Below are 16807 nucleotides of genomic sequence, written 5' to 3' on the forward strand. Positions count from 1 at the left end.
GGGCTGGCTCCTTCACACACTCCAGCAGTTCATCGATGGGGTAGATGTTGGGGTAGGCCAGGTCAAAGCCCTGGAGCTGGGTCTGAGATGTATCTGAGCTGGTCAGCCCACCAGCTCTCCCACAGTGAGAGTGGGTAATTTTTTGTTTGCTTTTGGTTTGGACTTGTTTTTGTTTTGAGACAGGGTCTTGCTGTGTAATCTAGGCTGGCTTGGAATTTATCATCCTCTAACCTCAGCCTCCTCACTGCTAGAATTGCAGGCTGGAACCACCATGCCCTGCTCCAGACCTGGGGATTTATAAAGAACAGAGACTTACTTCCTGGAGTTCTAGAAGCTGAGAAGGGTGAAATCAAAGGACTCACACCCAATGAGAATATTCATAATGGATGGTGGAAAAACAAACACTATATATTCAAATACGAGAGAGAGAGAGAGAGAGAGAGAGAGAGAGAGAGAGAGAGAGAGAGAGAGGAGCCCACATAACCTCTTATCAGGAAACCACTCCCATGATAACTAACCCATTCACCCAATAACAGTGTCAGTCTGTTCTCTCAAGACTAACCACCTTTTCAAGGTGCACCCCTAACACTGAGAATTGCAGGTTAAGTTTCTGGCAAGTACTTCATGGGAATAGAAGGTACTTCTCTCACTGCTGTGATGGAACACCTGACAAAGCTCCTTAGGAGTTTACCTTGCCTCGCCGTCTGAGGAAACGGTCCGTCGCGGCAGGAAGCAGAGCTAGCTGTGGCAGCAGGGGCATGGGGCAGTTGGTCACGCTGCCTCTGCCTCAGGAAGCAGAGGAAGATGATGATAGCTGGTGACCACCCCTCCCCCTCCTTTCATTCAGCCGAACCCTCAGTCGTGATGTTACTCACACCCCAGGGGGAGGTCCTCAATTGAGCATCTCTGGAGACTCGCTTAAAGACACGCCCAGAGTTGTGTTGTCTCCAGGCAATTCCAAGTCGCCATCACAGGCAGGGACACCGTAGCAGCTCTATCGATCAGGCTATTCGGAAGGCAGTTTTCTCTTGTCTGCTCTCTCGGCGGATCATCTGGGTTGCAGCTCTTATTTTGGTTTCACACTAAAAAACGAAGCTGTTTTCTTTCTCTTATATCTTTATCCAGAAGTTTTCTAGGTTATCATATTTTGTTTTTAACTATCTAATCTCTTCATAGGTATTTTAATATTTGTGGGGTTTTTTTTATTCGTGTGTGCTTGTGTCTGGAGACCAGAAGAGGGCAGATGTGAGTTGCTCAGTGTGAATGCTGGAAATTGAACTCCTACAAGAGCAGTAAACGCTCTTATGCCTGAACCATCTCTCCAACGCCCTCATGCCACAACTCATAGTTTACACCTGCAAAGTGATTTTTGTCACGAATGGCAATATTCCCAGATTGAGGGGATTAGAGACAGGTCACCTTTGCGGTCTGTTATTTGGCCATCCCATGCCTTCTAGCCCATTGCTCAGCTTCAGTGTTCTTCCTAGCATCCGTTGATGGGGTCAGACATTTACAAGACTCTTTTCTTGCTCTCCACTGCAAAATACGCCACAAGTAGACAGATACCTGGTTTGTTGTTTTTACCAAGGTACAGCCAGCATCTGAAAAGTATGTGACCCGTTAAGTGAATGTGTCACCGTCAGTTCCATCCCGTGGTTAAGCCACTCTGTGAAGCCACACAGACTGCCCCAGCTTCTGCCCTGCCTGCCTTTGGCTAAGCAGGACCTGGAAGACTGAGAACAAGAGCACTGAGAAGAAGTGCTGCCTGTCACAGAGAACGACTCGTCAGTACTCGAGAGCAGTGGTGAACAGGAAGCAGAATCCTGGCCTGTAAGTCTCCAGATGGATTCTGTGTCAGGCGCTTACCACGCTGTTTCACGTGGAGCGTTATTACAGGTGGGGCAACCAGGTGCAAGACCCACTGGGGCACCCCTCTGTGAGGCCCTGAGGTCATGGGCACCCAGGGGCACACTCGGTGGAAGAAGGCCCCCTGCAATTCACTCCCGTGCCTCTCTGTGACGGTCTGAGGTGCTGAGGAAACACTGCAGTCATGAGGTGCTTCCCCGGAGAGCAAGTGAGCAGCTTGGTTTGTTACCCTTTAATAGCAGACCCTGTCTATTTTTTGCAATAGCACATCTCTGTTATACCTAGAAATTCCTTCTTCAATTTAGCTTTTCAAAAATGGATTTAGAAGCCAGTGCGCATCTGCCTGCCCTCGCTTTAGTATCTACTAAAAGCCAGGTCTGGCTTGGAAATGCAAGAAAAGTCTATCCTGTCTCTGCAAAGGCTTTGAGGGGCCACAGAACACGTGCACTGTGGAATTTTGTGTCCTGTGGCGGTGAGTGCTGTTGCTTAAAGGTGCCGTCCGTACTTGTTTACCAAATGACTAAAACCTTGGGCTGCAGCTCCTGCCTGCCCAAACCCCCTTTCGGTGGAACCACTTAGGAGACTGGAAAGAATTATGCTGCTGTGGTGGTTTCAATGAAGTCCCCTCTCAGCCTCTAGTATTTGGACACTTGGTCCCTGCCGGTGGCACTGTTTAGGGAGGTTATGGGGAGGTGCAGCCTTGTGGAAGGAAGTTTGCATCTAGGGGCAAGATTTGAGAGCTGATGGCCTTGTCCCACTTCCAGCCCTGCCTCTCTGTTTTGTGTTTCTTTGGAGACGTGAGCTCTCAGCTTCCTGACAGGCGCTGGCTGCCAGGCCTTCCCCTCCCCTGTGGACTCTCCTCTGAACTTTCCCAGGTAAGCTCTTCCGTCTCATCAGGGCAGCTGGAAGGATGTGGTGAATACAGCCACCCTGACCTCAGTCCTCACCTCTGATACTTCAAACACCGCACCTGGGTGCATCTTCAGTTAGGCCAGAAACTGTCGCATAAGCAGTCTCCCTTGACTTTCTTAGGACACCAGAAGACACAACTCGGCACCAGTTAAGAAAACATTTTTTTTAACGTTACTTGAAATTGCAACAATGTGATGTGTTTAACGACTGCATAATAACATTCCATTATCATGTTAACCTGACACCATACTAAATTTAATTTTAATTTACACATCACATTTATACCTTACAGATGGTATATTGTATCATAACATGTAGTGTTTAATGGCATGATAAAATATTGCTTTACTTGAAAAAAAAAAAAAAGGCCAGTCTAGTTAGCTCCTTGGTGAGCTGTAAGCCAGTGAGAGACTGCCTGTGTAGTGCTCTGTTTGGGGTGTTTAGGCCTCTACCTCCTTTCCAGCCTCCCAACCCTACATAGAGGAGAGGTTAGTGGGGAGAGGGGCGTAGACCCCTGTCCTTCTCCAGGCTGCTAGGGCCGAAAGGTGTTTGGGGGCTCTATACCAATCTCCGCCCACAGCCAAGGTAGCCAAATGCCTCCACACCAATGCACCCCGAAGCGTTTCTCTCCGCCTGTCTGCTCCAAACTGCCACACCATCTCTGGTCTCTGGTCTCACCAAACTGATACACACCACACGCCAACACTGACCGCCACAGCTTCTCTTTCTGGGCTCTCAAATGTATATCCTTTAACCCTAGACCAGGCGAGATGTGAGTTCTCAGTTTCCGCCATGTTGCACGTGAAAGGCCATTACCAGCTGGCAAAGGCCACACTGTGCACAAGACAGCTAACCAGCACAGACAAACTAAAGCCCTAACTAAAATCCCACACTTGGGATTAAAACGAAAACATATTTATGTAACATAACTGAGCTGACAAGGACACCCAAACTTCCATTACATGTCTCACGAGAAGGTAAGACATGAGGACCAGCACCCAAGGTTTTCCTCTGGCCTCCACACACACGCGCACACAGGCACAAATGTGCGCCGCATACATGCATACACGCCAATAAAAATAACTTACTAAAGAGTCTCTCCAGCTGAGATCCCTGACCCCTGTCTGTGCCATGCTGGAAGGTCACTCTAACAAGCACGTGTGGGACAGAAAACCAACACCATAAACGGACAAGCTTGGGTCAGAGTGAGCTAGGAGACATGATAAAGGTTAAGTCACAATCAACTAGTGAATAAGGCTGTGGTAAGCTTGAAAAGAAAAATTCTACAGCTCTGTAATTTAAAAACCTTCAGAATGCCCCAACTGACGACATAGGTCCTGCTCAGCAGCGCCACCTCGTGGTAGGTCCTTGAGTGCATTTCCTGGTCTCTGAATGGGGTATCTTCAACATCCAGATTTTCATCTGCATTCTGACCACTTTGGAATATCTACTTTATAATGGTGCAAGTTCCTTTTGTTAGTTGTTAAACTTTCTTTAAAAAGTAATTATAAAGTTTTAATACTGTTTTATATATATATATATATGTTACATTGTCAAAATGCACCCATTTACATCAAAATTTCATTTCTCACTGAGGCAGGAGAGTGGAGAAGAAAAAGGGGTGCATGAGAGCTAGGAGAATAGCATATGGAATGCGCCTGTTGGCAGAGGGAAAGACTGAAAACCTCAGGACTAGGGACCACCTGTGTGAAACAGAGCGTGGGAAAAGCCCACACGTGCAAAGGCAGGAGCAGGCCAGCACATGGAAGAGATATGTAAAGGGCACATTTCCCCACCTCCAGAGAGCGCTCGTGGGTGCCGTACTATTCCTCACACCCTTGAGTGAATGCAGTCATTCTTGGATTTTAAGACCAATTTGAATTATTCACTTGGAGAGGCCAACAGTAGCTCTTTAGGTACGTTCCCAAGTGTCATCGTCCCACTATTTGTCATGAGATGGTGGCCCATGACTTTGTATCTTGCCAACTGACAGAGTGCCTCGGTGGTAAAACAAAGCTCCTGACGATCTTGCTCAGTCATCCCAGAAAGAAGTGTTTGTAGAAAAGACCTAACGTCTTGCTTGATAATTTCAGGAAAGACAGACTGCAGAATTACACATCACCCCCATGGCTGCAACAATTTCCCAGTTCCAAGCCCCTCACCCCACCCTGCAAAGGGTCACAGTCAGCTTTTTTCTTTGGTAGGCACCTCCGTTTCCTGCCAGAGAGAGGCTATCCCTTGCTGTGTGTGCTAGCAAAGACAGTGTCATTGGTTGAAGGTCACACTATCTTTTCTGTCTTCTGTCCCTTGGTGCTGCTTCAGAAACCTAACCATTGGTACCAAAACCCAGGAAGGGCATCCAACATCCACTGGCAGCCCAAGCCCTCCAGCCTGCCCTTCCTTGCTCTCATCTTCTGTGGTCCCCAGCCCCGAGTGGGCCCGGCAGCAGCACCCATCCCTCCCAGGCAGCCACTCCTTTCACTCCCCGTCTCCACTCTTGCCTCACTTTTCTCTGTCTTGAGCTGACATTCTGACCTCCAGGTGGAAGGCCAATTCTCCATTAGATCAGAGCATGAATCCAACACAGCTGAAAATGTCAAGACAAGGTAATTTGTGGGCCCTAATTCAGAGGGGCTTTGCTTAGGTCTCAGGGGCTCCCAAAGTCCCTCTCTGTCTCGTCTTGAGACTCTCTCAGCTGAAGGTTCCAGGAGCTTTCCACAGGCACGAGAACTGCTTGGTGAAAGTTCCAGAAGCTCTCTGCTGGCCCTCTGTCTCTCAACTCCTATAAAATACAAGAATGGGATGCCTCTCCTTCTTTCAATTTGAAACCTGAGGGATGTCTCTAGGTGGCTGGATTTGGCCCATCTTCAACTTGGTTCTGCACCCATCATGGGTTCCAAATTGTCTGCACCAAAGGACACATCCTTTGCTTGTCTGTAGGCTAATCTAAGAGAGCTCCATTTGGGAGACTTCAGACCAGCCACACTTGTTTGGCTCTTGGTCTAAATCTGGCCTCAATATACATTGGACAATGGCTATTGCCAGCCTCAATTTGGAACTTTCAAGTCTCGAAAATCTAAATTGATTTAGAAAACTTCATAAAATGGAATGGAGAATGGTCCAAAGTCCACCACACACACACACACACACACACACACACACACACTAACTCCCAGCTCATCTTATTAACCCTTCTAGCCCTGCCACTCAGCTCCCACTTGTGACCGCATCCCAGAATGCCTGCTGTTTCTACTGGGTCTCCAAGTCTGCCTCTCTCAGCTGAGACTCCTTTGCCTTATGTCTACTGTCTACCTTGGTTTCTGCCTCACCAAGCCTGGATACTCTTGCTTGTATTTTTATAGTTTCCTGTTTGATGGCCTCTGGGTTACAGACATTTATATTCTCGGAAACTTGATGTTTTCATAAGAGACAAAGTATTTGTTAAGTTTTTCAGGCTCTCAGCTTCCATCTGCAGTTGGAACGGGAAGAAACTGACTATGGATTTTAAAAAGTTCCTTTGTCTAAAATCTACCAAAAAAACTTGCAGCTGTGCCTGCTTAAAATAATCCCAGCTGGGATTTAAGATAGGCAGTGTCATCAGACCTTCACCTCGGTAGCAGTCACTCCTTCCAGCTGTATATAGACCTTAATTATGCCAGACTGTAAGGTTTTCTGGTTGTATAGCCTAAAAACTAAAAGGAAGGTATCCCACCTAGGCAGTAATGAGAAAGCTGTTATAGATACTGAATGAAGGCCCCAAATGTTGTATAACACCTCCTCTTAAAAACAAATCTTGCAACAATAGTAAATTTATTTACTATTATGTCTCATTTATTTTTTTAATCAAGAGAAACATACATAAAAATAAAATAGCTAAAGGTAATTTTCTGAATACTTCTCCCTCTTCTTGATTTTGTTTACAAAAAAAAAAAGTTTCCCCATTCAAGTTAATGGGTATCTTTGATACTCTTGCTGAAATGTAAACTATATCTCAAGATCTGCAAAACCATTATGGGTGTGGTTTTAAAAGTTGCAAAATTCCTTTTTTGTTGTTGTTGTTTTGCTTTGTTTTCTCTGTGTTACTTTGGCAGTCCTAGACTTGCTTTGTAGACCAGGCTGGCCTCAAACTTACAGAGATCTGCCGGCCTTTGCTTCCCTGAGTGCTGGGATTACATGTGCCACCTGGCCTGGCTAAAACTTGTAAACTTTCGAGCAGAGAAAAGTCAGTTTAAAACTTGTAACCAAAAATGGTTCAAACTTAACAGAGATAAAATTATGAAATCCTAATTTTATGAAAGTTACTATTTTATTAAAAACTGTTGAAGATAATTAAGACATAAAAGTTAATGATCACCTTATAAATAATCAAATTTGTTAATGTGCTCAGAATTGTGTTTGTAGCCATGCTAAATACAAATACAATTATTGGGGTCTGGAGAGATGGCTTAGTGGTTAAGAGCACTGGTTGCTCTTCTAGAGAACCCTCGTTTGATCCCAGCACCCACATGGCAGCTCACAACTGTAACTCCAGTTCCAGGTGGTCCAACACCCTCAGACAGACAGACATACAGTCTGTCATCAAAGTAACAGCTTTGGAACTTTGTTTGAACCATCCAAGCACTATCTTTAGAAACTTTGCTAGGCAATGCTGTAACAATGACACCTTTAACTGTCAGTCAGAGGCTGGCTTTGACTAACTTCTTACCAAAGCTTCCAGGTGTCTGTCCCTTATAGAGGAGTCTGATGTAACAAACAGATAATCACAGTTACCTTATCCTTGAACAGAAGGTACCTGCTCCAGCCAGTTGTAAAATCGCATTTAACCTACTGTTAGCTTTATGTTTAAACTTATATTAACTTTTGTTAATCTTGATGCAAAAAAAAAAAAAAAAAACAAAACAAAAAAAAAAACTCATTTACTTTGTGTCTTACTGTTCCCCACAGGCGGAACAGCTATTATCTGCTGCCTTATGTTCTGGATCTTTGTCATCTGTTAAGTTTGCTGTGGCCTCTTAGATGACCCTCCTCTGAGGGTCATAACTGCTGCCCCTTCCAACCATTTTGTCAGTGAGAAGCAGTTAAAGATAGTAAGCAGCCCCAAGCCCATGAAAGCAGTTCAAGTGATTTCCAAAAATGGAAACTTAATGGGCCATGGACTATCCAACTCATGACTCTTCTTACCATTCTGTTCAGGACTCAGAATTAAAACAGCTGTACTAAAGCTTTCTTCACATCAATTAGCCTGCCTCACCAGCTCTCAAAAAAGAAACAAACAAACAAATAAAAAAGCCCAAACATGTATTTTAGATCAGCTTAACATCCTGGAGGACTATCTCAATTCTTTGGTTGCTGTAGTACTCCAAGACTAGACCTGACTAAGCTAAGTAGTTTGTGCCCTCCTTCACAAATGATGCTGCTTCTGCACTGACAAATTTTAACTGGTTTGAGATGAGGCCTAAAGATACAAGCACAGATGTAGCCTGCAGCAGCTCAGTCTCCAAGTGGGTTCCCTAGTAAGGGGAACAGGGACTGTCTCATGAACTCAGTGGTCATCTCTTTGATCACCTCCCCATGAGGGGGGAGCAGCCTTACCAGGCCGCAGAAGAAGACAATGCAGCCAGTCCTGATGAGACCTGATAGAGACCTGATGAGACCTGAGACAGTCAGATGGAAAGGGAGGAGGTCCTCCCCTATCAGTGGACTTGGGGAGGGGCATGGAAGGAGAAGAGGGAGGGTAGGATTGGGAGGGGATGAAGGAGGGGGCTACAGCTGAGATACAAAGTGAATAAATTGTAATAAATAAAAAAAATTTTAAAAAAATACAAGAACCATACAAAAATTCAACCACAGCCTCCTCCTGTGTATGAGCTTCTGGTTCCCTCCAATTCTGGCTCCTCCCCTGGATCAAGTTTTTCCACCATATTATCCCCTTATTTTTCACCCTGTCCTTTAAATGCTTTACTTACTGAACTTCCTACCACACACACACACACACACACACACACACAACCACACAACAGCTCCACATGTTCCCGACACATCTGCAGAAAGACCTTTTCGATGGTGTGGATAGACTCTGGCTATAAGGAACTTCCATCCTGTTCACCCCAGGCCAGATACAATAATTTGCATTGGTTCTTGGTTTTCTCCTGCCCCCTTCCTTCCGTGCTCTGGAGCTCCTTGCTGCTTCTGTTAGCTCAGTGTGGACCGGCAGTGAGACTTGTCACTGTTGTCCTGAATCACCTTATACCCACTTCCTAGCTTCAGCTCATTCTATCTTTCTCACCTCCATTTCTCCCTTTTCATCCACCTTTCTGGGAAATCTCTCAGTTTTACTCTGTGAGCAAACTGTCTACTTACACCTCTATAATTCATTTTCAAATGTTTCTCTAGAAATGCATGACAGCAATTGCATGATCCATCAAGGCCAATCAAGTTAAAATTCTCCTGCAAAGTGACCAGAGGATCCCTCTTCAGTGGACCCTGAACTATCCCCTCCTGAAGACAACCCTCCTCAACAGAAAGCAGCCAAAAAAGGCTCCCCACCCCCATTTTTTATACCTCTTTTGAGTTTAGAATGATGGAGTACCTTGAAGATTAAAGATAATATTGCTCAGTCATACCAGAAAGGAATGCTTGCAGTGACAACCCATCCCCATGGCGGTCTCTCTTGCTTGTATTACACAATTTTGGGAAAGGCAGACTGCACAATTGCACGTAGCCCCATGGCTGCAACAATTTTTATATTCTCAACCTCTACACCCCACCTCTTTTCCTTGACAGATCATCTCAATTTCTTGAGGGGGGGAGCAAGGGGATAGACAGGCTACCCCTCTCTGTGTGTCCCATCTGTTGAAGGTCAGATTTATGGCTCTTTTCTGTCTCAGAAAAAAAAAAAGAGTTCATTACATAGATGCCATAACACTAACCTCTGAGACTTTTATGGATTTAGAGAAGCACTTGATAAAGAAGGATGCCATGTGGGGTTGGAACAAAAGGGCTCAAGAAGCTTTTGAGCAGGCTAAGATCCTGGTAGGATGGGCTAAATCGCTGAGTCCTGCTATCCTAGTGTCCTTTTCACAGCGCTTCTCAATCTGTGGGGTCAGATATGTACATTACGATTCATAACAGTAGCAAAATTACAGTTATGAGATACCAATGAGATAATTTTATGGTTGAGTGTGTTGCCAGAACCTGAAGAACTGTATTAAAGGTTCAGAACACTAAGTGTTAGGCCCAGCACGAGCCTAATTTTCAGAAAGAATGAAGAGAACTCAGGAGACCAGATCTCATTGATGCAAAATCACAAGAGGTTTATTTTAACCATTACACAATGGGATCACCCCTGCCAGTCAGCAAAGAGTGGCACCAGGAAACAAAGGCCTTGGGTTTTTAAGAGACAAAGAGAAGAATTTTGAGGTTGCAGTTCAGGATTGGATGAGGAAGCTATAAAGTAAGATAATTGGTTAGTCTTAGGTGCTCAAGCTTGGCCGGTCCTGCCAAGTGTGGATGCAGCTGCAATTAAAGGTGAGGGTGGTTAGCTCATCACTGAAGATTGGGGCTTCGAGCTTTTGGCTGGAGGTCAGGAGCTACTCAGAAGAAGAACTGAGGCCATCTGGGTTGGTTGCTAAGAAACACTATCTTGAAGACAAGGGTCTGGTCATTCTTTTTGCTGTGTGAAGGTCATTCCTTGCTCACTTTTTTATAGCTGTCCTCACAGATAGGGTCACATTCCTCTGTTCTCTGGAAAAGTACTAAGAGACTTTAGCTTAACCTGGACCTAAAACTCAAAACTATAGGCTTTAGAAGACATACAGGTTACAAAGTTAGTCTAACCCTTTCATAAGAAGGTTGAGAACCATGGTCTTGGAAGTTACCAGAAGCTCAGCAGGCTACAGCTGAGGGCTATAGCAAATGATTCCAATAAGACTGCTCAGTCATGGAAAGGGCCACACACAATTCTAGACCAGCAACTTCCAACTGCATATGAAGCATCTTAGAGAGTAGAAAACATGAGGATCCCTGTCACCAACCTCGTGCAGCTACCCCAGAGCCCCAAGAAAACGCACCAGCCCCAGAATCCTTGGACTTTTTAATAAACCCTGTTAAAACATGGTGGATTAACATGGAGTCCTAAGTGTGCAGAAATACGATTTACTTGAGAATATAAAAACAAGTGAAACTTCTCCCAACCCAGGTGAATTTTTTTCACAAGGGATTTCTAGTCCCATCTATTGTTTTCCTTTCATCTCAGCTCTCATTTTTGTCCAAGTCATTACATTCCACTCTCACCAGACAACTGAGTCCTATAAAGAAAAATTTCTGATTGTCCAGTGTACAGCTCTGCCGGCCTTGCAAGGAGATCTACTGGCCCAAAGAACATCCAGCATAGACCCATTCCCACCAATTCCTTGCCACTGGGTCCCCTGGGGCACAGCCAAAAGCAGTGAGCTGCATTCTGTCTCCTGAGGTCCACTGTCTGGCCCACAGCTCTGCTGGCCTTCCTGAGGAGGCCTGCAGGGCCTCAAGAACATCCAGGTTAAACTATACTCCCCCAATCCCTTGCCTGCTGGGTCTCCCTAGGGCACAGCCAGCAGAGGTGAGCTGAGCTGTTCCCTGAGATCCATTTTTCCAGCTCACAGCTCTGCCTGCCTTCCTGGGGAGTCCAGCACCAGGAACATCCAGGAAAGACCCCTCCCTACCGATCCCCTACCTGCCAAGTCCCCCTAATGCACACCTGAGAGTGGTAAACCACACCCACTTCCCTGCACCCCATTTTCTGGCCCACAACTTTGCCTGCATCTCTGTTGGCCAGCTAGCCGCAGGGACAAGCACATGTTCAGAGGCCAATCAACAAGAGCCAGGGCAATATGGCACCACCAGAGTCCAGCTAGCCGACTACAGCAAGCCCTGGAGAGACTGACACAACTGAAACAGAAGAAGTTGACCTTAAATACAATCTAATAAAGATGATAGAGGCCTTTAAAGAGGAAATGAATAAATCCATTAAAGAAATATAGGAAAACACAATCAAATAGGTAAAAGAAATGAATAAAACTATTAAAGGCCTGAAAATGGAAATAGAGGCAATAAAGAAAACACAAACTGAGGGAATCCTGAAGATGTAAAATGTGGGGAAGAGATCAGGAATTACAGGTGCATGCGTCACCAACAGAATACAAGAGATAGAAGAGAGAATCTCAGGCATAGAAGATACGATTGAAGAAAGTGATACATCGGTCAAAGAAAATGTTGAATCTAAAAAATTCCTGACACAAAACATCCAAGAAATCTGGGACAAAATAAAAAAATGGAACCTAAGAATAATAGGAATAGAAGAAGGAAAAGATTCCAAGCTCCAAGGCCCAGAAAATATTTTCAACAAAGTCATAGAAGTCATAGAAAAAAAAATTCTCCAACATAGAGAGATATCTATAAATACACAACAAGTTTACAGAACACTCAGTACATTGGACCAGAAAAAAAAAATCCTTCTGTCACTTAACAATCAAAATGCTAAGTGTACAGAACAAAGAAAGAATATTAAAACCTACAAGGGAAAAAGACCAAGTAACATATAAAGGCAGACCTATCATAATTACACCCGATGTCTCAAGAGGGACTCTAAAACCCAGAAGGCCTGGGCAGATGCCTTGCAGACTCTTAGAGACCACATATACTAGCCCAGACTACTATACACAGCAAACACTTTTGGATGGGGAGTATTTCAAGACACAAACACAAAAGAATATATCATATTCTCAGCACCTCATGGAACCTTTTCCAAACTGACCATATGTTTGGTCACAAAACAAGCTTCAACTGATACAACAGATAGTTTGTCAGACCTCCATGGATTAGAGCTGGATTTCAACAACAACACAATGCCTACAAATTCCTGGAAACTGAACAACTCTCTATTCAATGATCACTGGGTCAGGGAAGAAATAAAGAAATAAGTTAAAGACTTTCTAGAATTCAATGAAAATGAAGGCACAACACACCTGAATTTATGGGACACAATCATAGCAGTGCTAAGGGGAAAGTTCATAGCACTTAAAGAAATTGAAGAAATCTCACATAAGCAGCTTAACAGCACACCTGAAAGTTCTAGAACAAAAACAAACAAACAAACAAAGCAAACACACCCAAGAGGAGTAGATAGCAGAAAATAATCAAACTAAGGGATGGAATCAATAAAATAGAAGCAATAAGAATAATACAAAGAATCGATGAAACCATTCCCAGCAACCACATGCTGGCTCATAATCATCTATAATGAGATCTAATGCCCTCTTTTGCCCTGAAGGCATATAGGCAGGCAGAATACAGTATACTAATAAATAATAAATAAATCTTTAATAAAAAAAAGACTAAATGAAACCAGGAGCTGGTTCTTTGAGAAAATCAACAAGATAGACAAACCCCTAGCCAAACTAACTAAAAGGCAGAGAGACAGTATCCAAATCAACAAAATCAGACATGAAAAGAGGACACAACCCTGAGGAAATCCAAAGAATTATTAGGTCTTCCTTCAAAAGTATGTACTTCACAAAATTGGAAATTCTAAACGAAATAGATGGTTTTCTTACCAAAGTTAAATAAATATCAGTTAAACAATTTAAATAGTCTTATAACCCCTACAGAAATAGAAGCAGTCACTGAAAATCCCCCAACCAAATAAAGCCTGGGACCAGGTGGTTTTAGCACAGAATTCTGCCAGACTTTCACAGAAGAGCTAATACCAATACTCTTCAAACTATTTCAAAAAAATAGAAACAGAAGGAACATTGCCAAATTCATTATATGGGGCCACAGTCACACTGATACCTAAATCACACAAAGACTCAACAAAGAAAGAGAATTTTAGACCAATTTCCCTTATGAACATTGATGCTAAAATGCTCGCAAACTGAATCCAAGAACACATCAAAAAGGTCTTCTACCCATGACCAAGTAGACTTCATCCCATAGATGCAGGGATAGTTCAGTATATGAAAATTCATCAATGTAATCCACCATATAAACAAACAAAGAAAAAAACCACATGATAATCTTATTAGATGCTGAAAAAGAATTTGACAGACTCCAACACCCCTTCATGTTAAAAGTTGAAGTAATCAGGGATACAAGGCGAATACCCAAACACAATAACATCAACACACAGCAGGCCAATAGCCAATATCAAGTTAGGTGGACAGAAACTTAAAGCAATTCTACTAAAATCAGGGACAAGACAAGGCTGCCCACTCTCTCCATATCTCTTCAATATAGTACTTAATATTCTAGCTAATGCAATAAGAGAAGTAAAGAAGATCAAGAGGATACAAAATGGAAAGGAAGAAGTCAAAGTATCTCTATTCACAGATGATAGGAGAGTATACATAAGTGACCCCAAAAATTCTACCAGAGAACTCCTACAGCTGAAAAACACCTTCAGCAAAGTGGTTGGATAAAAAATTAACTCAAAAAAATCAGTAGCCCTCCTTTATACAAACAATAAACAGGCTGAGAAAGAAATTAGAGAAACAACACCCTTCACAATAGCCACAAATAATATAAAATATCTTGGTGTAACTCTAACCAAGCTAGTGAAAGACCTGTATGACAAGACCATCGAGTCTCTGAAGAAAGAAATTGAAGAAGATAGCAGAAGATGAAAAGACCTCCCGTGTTCATGGATTAGTAGGATTAACATAGTAAAATGGGCATCTTACCAAAAGCAATCTACAAATTCAATGCAATCCCCATCAAAATTTCAACACAATTCTTTACACACATTGAAAAAGCAATTCCAGCTTAATCTGGAAAAAAAAAAAAAACCCAGGATAGCGGAAACAATCCTGTACAATAAAAGAACATCATCCTTGATTCCCAGGTGTACTACAGAGCAATAGTAAAAAAAAAAAAAAAAAAAAAAAAAACATACCGGCATAAAAACAGACAGGTATATCAATGGAATCAAATCAAAGACCCAGAAATAAACCCATACACCTACAGACACTTGATTTTTTTTTATAAAGGCGCTAAAACCATACAATGAAAAAAAGAAAACATCTTCAACAAATGGTGATGGTTTAACTGGATGTCTGCGTATAGAAGAATGCAAATAAATCCATATCTATCACCCTGCACAAAACTCAAATTTAAGTAGATCAAACACCTCAACATAAAACCAGATACACTAAATCTGATAGAAGAGAAAGTGGGGGAGAGCCTTCATTGGTACAGGAGACAACTTTCTGAACAGAACACCAGCAGCTCAGGCACTAAGATCAACAATCAATTAATGGGACTTATGAAACTGAAAAGCTTCTGTAAGGTAAAGGACACTGACAATAGGATAAAATGGCAGCCTACAAAATGGTAAAAGATCTTCACAAACCCTATATCTGACAGAGGGCTGATATTCCTCTACCAGGGATATCTATAAAGTACTCAAAAATTAGACACCAACAAACAAAATAACCCAAGTTTTAAAATGGAGTACAGAGCTGGGCATGGTGGCAAACACCTGTAATCCTAGCACTCAGGGAGGCAGAGACAGGCAAATCTCTGTGAGTTCGAGGCCAGCTGTTGTTATAAAAAATGAAAATCCCAACCATTCTATTTTACCAGTGAAGACTCAGGAGTAGGTGAAAACCTACTAGCTCAGAGAGGCAGAGACAACACCCAGCTGACCTTCCTTCTCAGCTAACATCACAGAAGGAAAAGCCCAAAGCTAAAAGCTTGCTAGCTCAGCTGACAGCCCAGGAGTAAAAAATAAACAGCTAACAGCCCGAGAGCTAGAGAGCTGAAGGCCAAGGAGCTGAAGAGCTGAAGAGCAGAAAAGCTTCTTCTTCATGCTGTCTTTATTCCCTTCAGCTCAGTGCCCCTCCTTGCTGTTTAATCCCTGTCAGCTGGCTTCTTGCTCTGCCTCTTGACCTAGGGTTAACTTTATTAAATCCTGTGTACAGAAAATTGTAGGATTAAAGATGGGTGTGATGGTTGAGCCACCATAATTCCCTGTTTACAATAAGCAGAAAGCTCTTGGATAAAGGTGTGTGTTAGGGCTGAACCACACCAAACAATGGACAGGTTTTTACAGTCATAAACTTGGGGTTCACAATGGGATCAAATATTCTTCAACAGCCAGCCTGGTCTACAAAGCAAGTCTAGGACAGCCAAGGCTATACAGAGAAACTCTGTCTCAAAAATAAAAAAAAAATAAAACAAAACAAAAATGAAAAATGGGGTAAAGAGCTAAACAGATAATTTTTGACAGAGGAATCTCTAGTGGCTAAGAAGCACTTAAAGAAAGCTCAACATCCTTAGTCATCAGGAAAATGCAAATTAAAACAACTCTGAGAGTCCATCTTAGATCCCTCAGAATGGCTAAGATCAAAAACTTTAGTAACAGCACACGCTGGTGAGGATGTTGAGCAAGAGGAACAATCCCTCCTCCATTGCTGGTGGGAGTGCAAACTTGTACAACCACTTTGGAAATCAATCTGGCAGTTTATCAGAAAACTGGGAATAATTCTACCTCAAGACCTAGCTACACCACTTCTGGGAATATACCCAAAAGATGCTCCACCACACCACAGGGACACTTGCTCAACTATGTTCATAGCAGCTTTATTTGTAATAGTCAGATACAGGAAACAACCCAGATGTTCCTCAAACTGAAGAATGGATAACGAAACTGTGGTACATTTACACAATGGAATGCTACTTAGTGACTAAAAACAAGGACATCATAAAATATCATTCTGAGTAATGTAAACTGTACCCCAAAATACACACATGGTATGTACTCACTTATAAGTAGATATTAGCTTTAGAGTACAGGATAACCATGCTACAATCCACAGACCCAGAGAGGCTAAGTAACAAGGAGGGAAGAGAGGATGCTCGAATCTCACTCAGAAGGGGAAATAGAATAGACATGGGAAGTGGATGGAAGGAGGGAACTAGGAGGGGGTTTAAAGAGGGGAGCAGAGAGGATCAAGTGAGGGGAGAGTTGGGGAGAGGGCTGAGAGAAAGAACA

The sequence above is a fragment of the Meriones unguiculatus genome, chromosome 3 (genome assembly GCF_030254825.1).
Source record: "Meriones unguiculatus strain TT.TT164.6M chromosome 3, Bangor_MerUng_6.1, whole genome shotgun sequence".
Lineage (NCBI taxonomy): Eukaryota > Metazoa > Chordata > Mammalia > Rodentia > Muridae > Meriones > Meriones unguiculatus.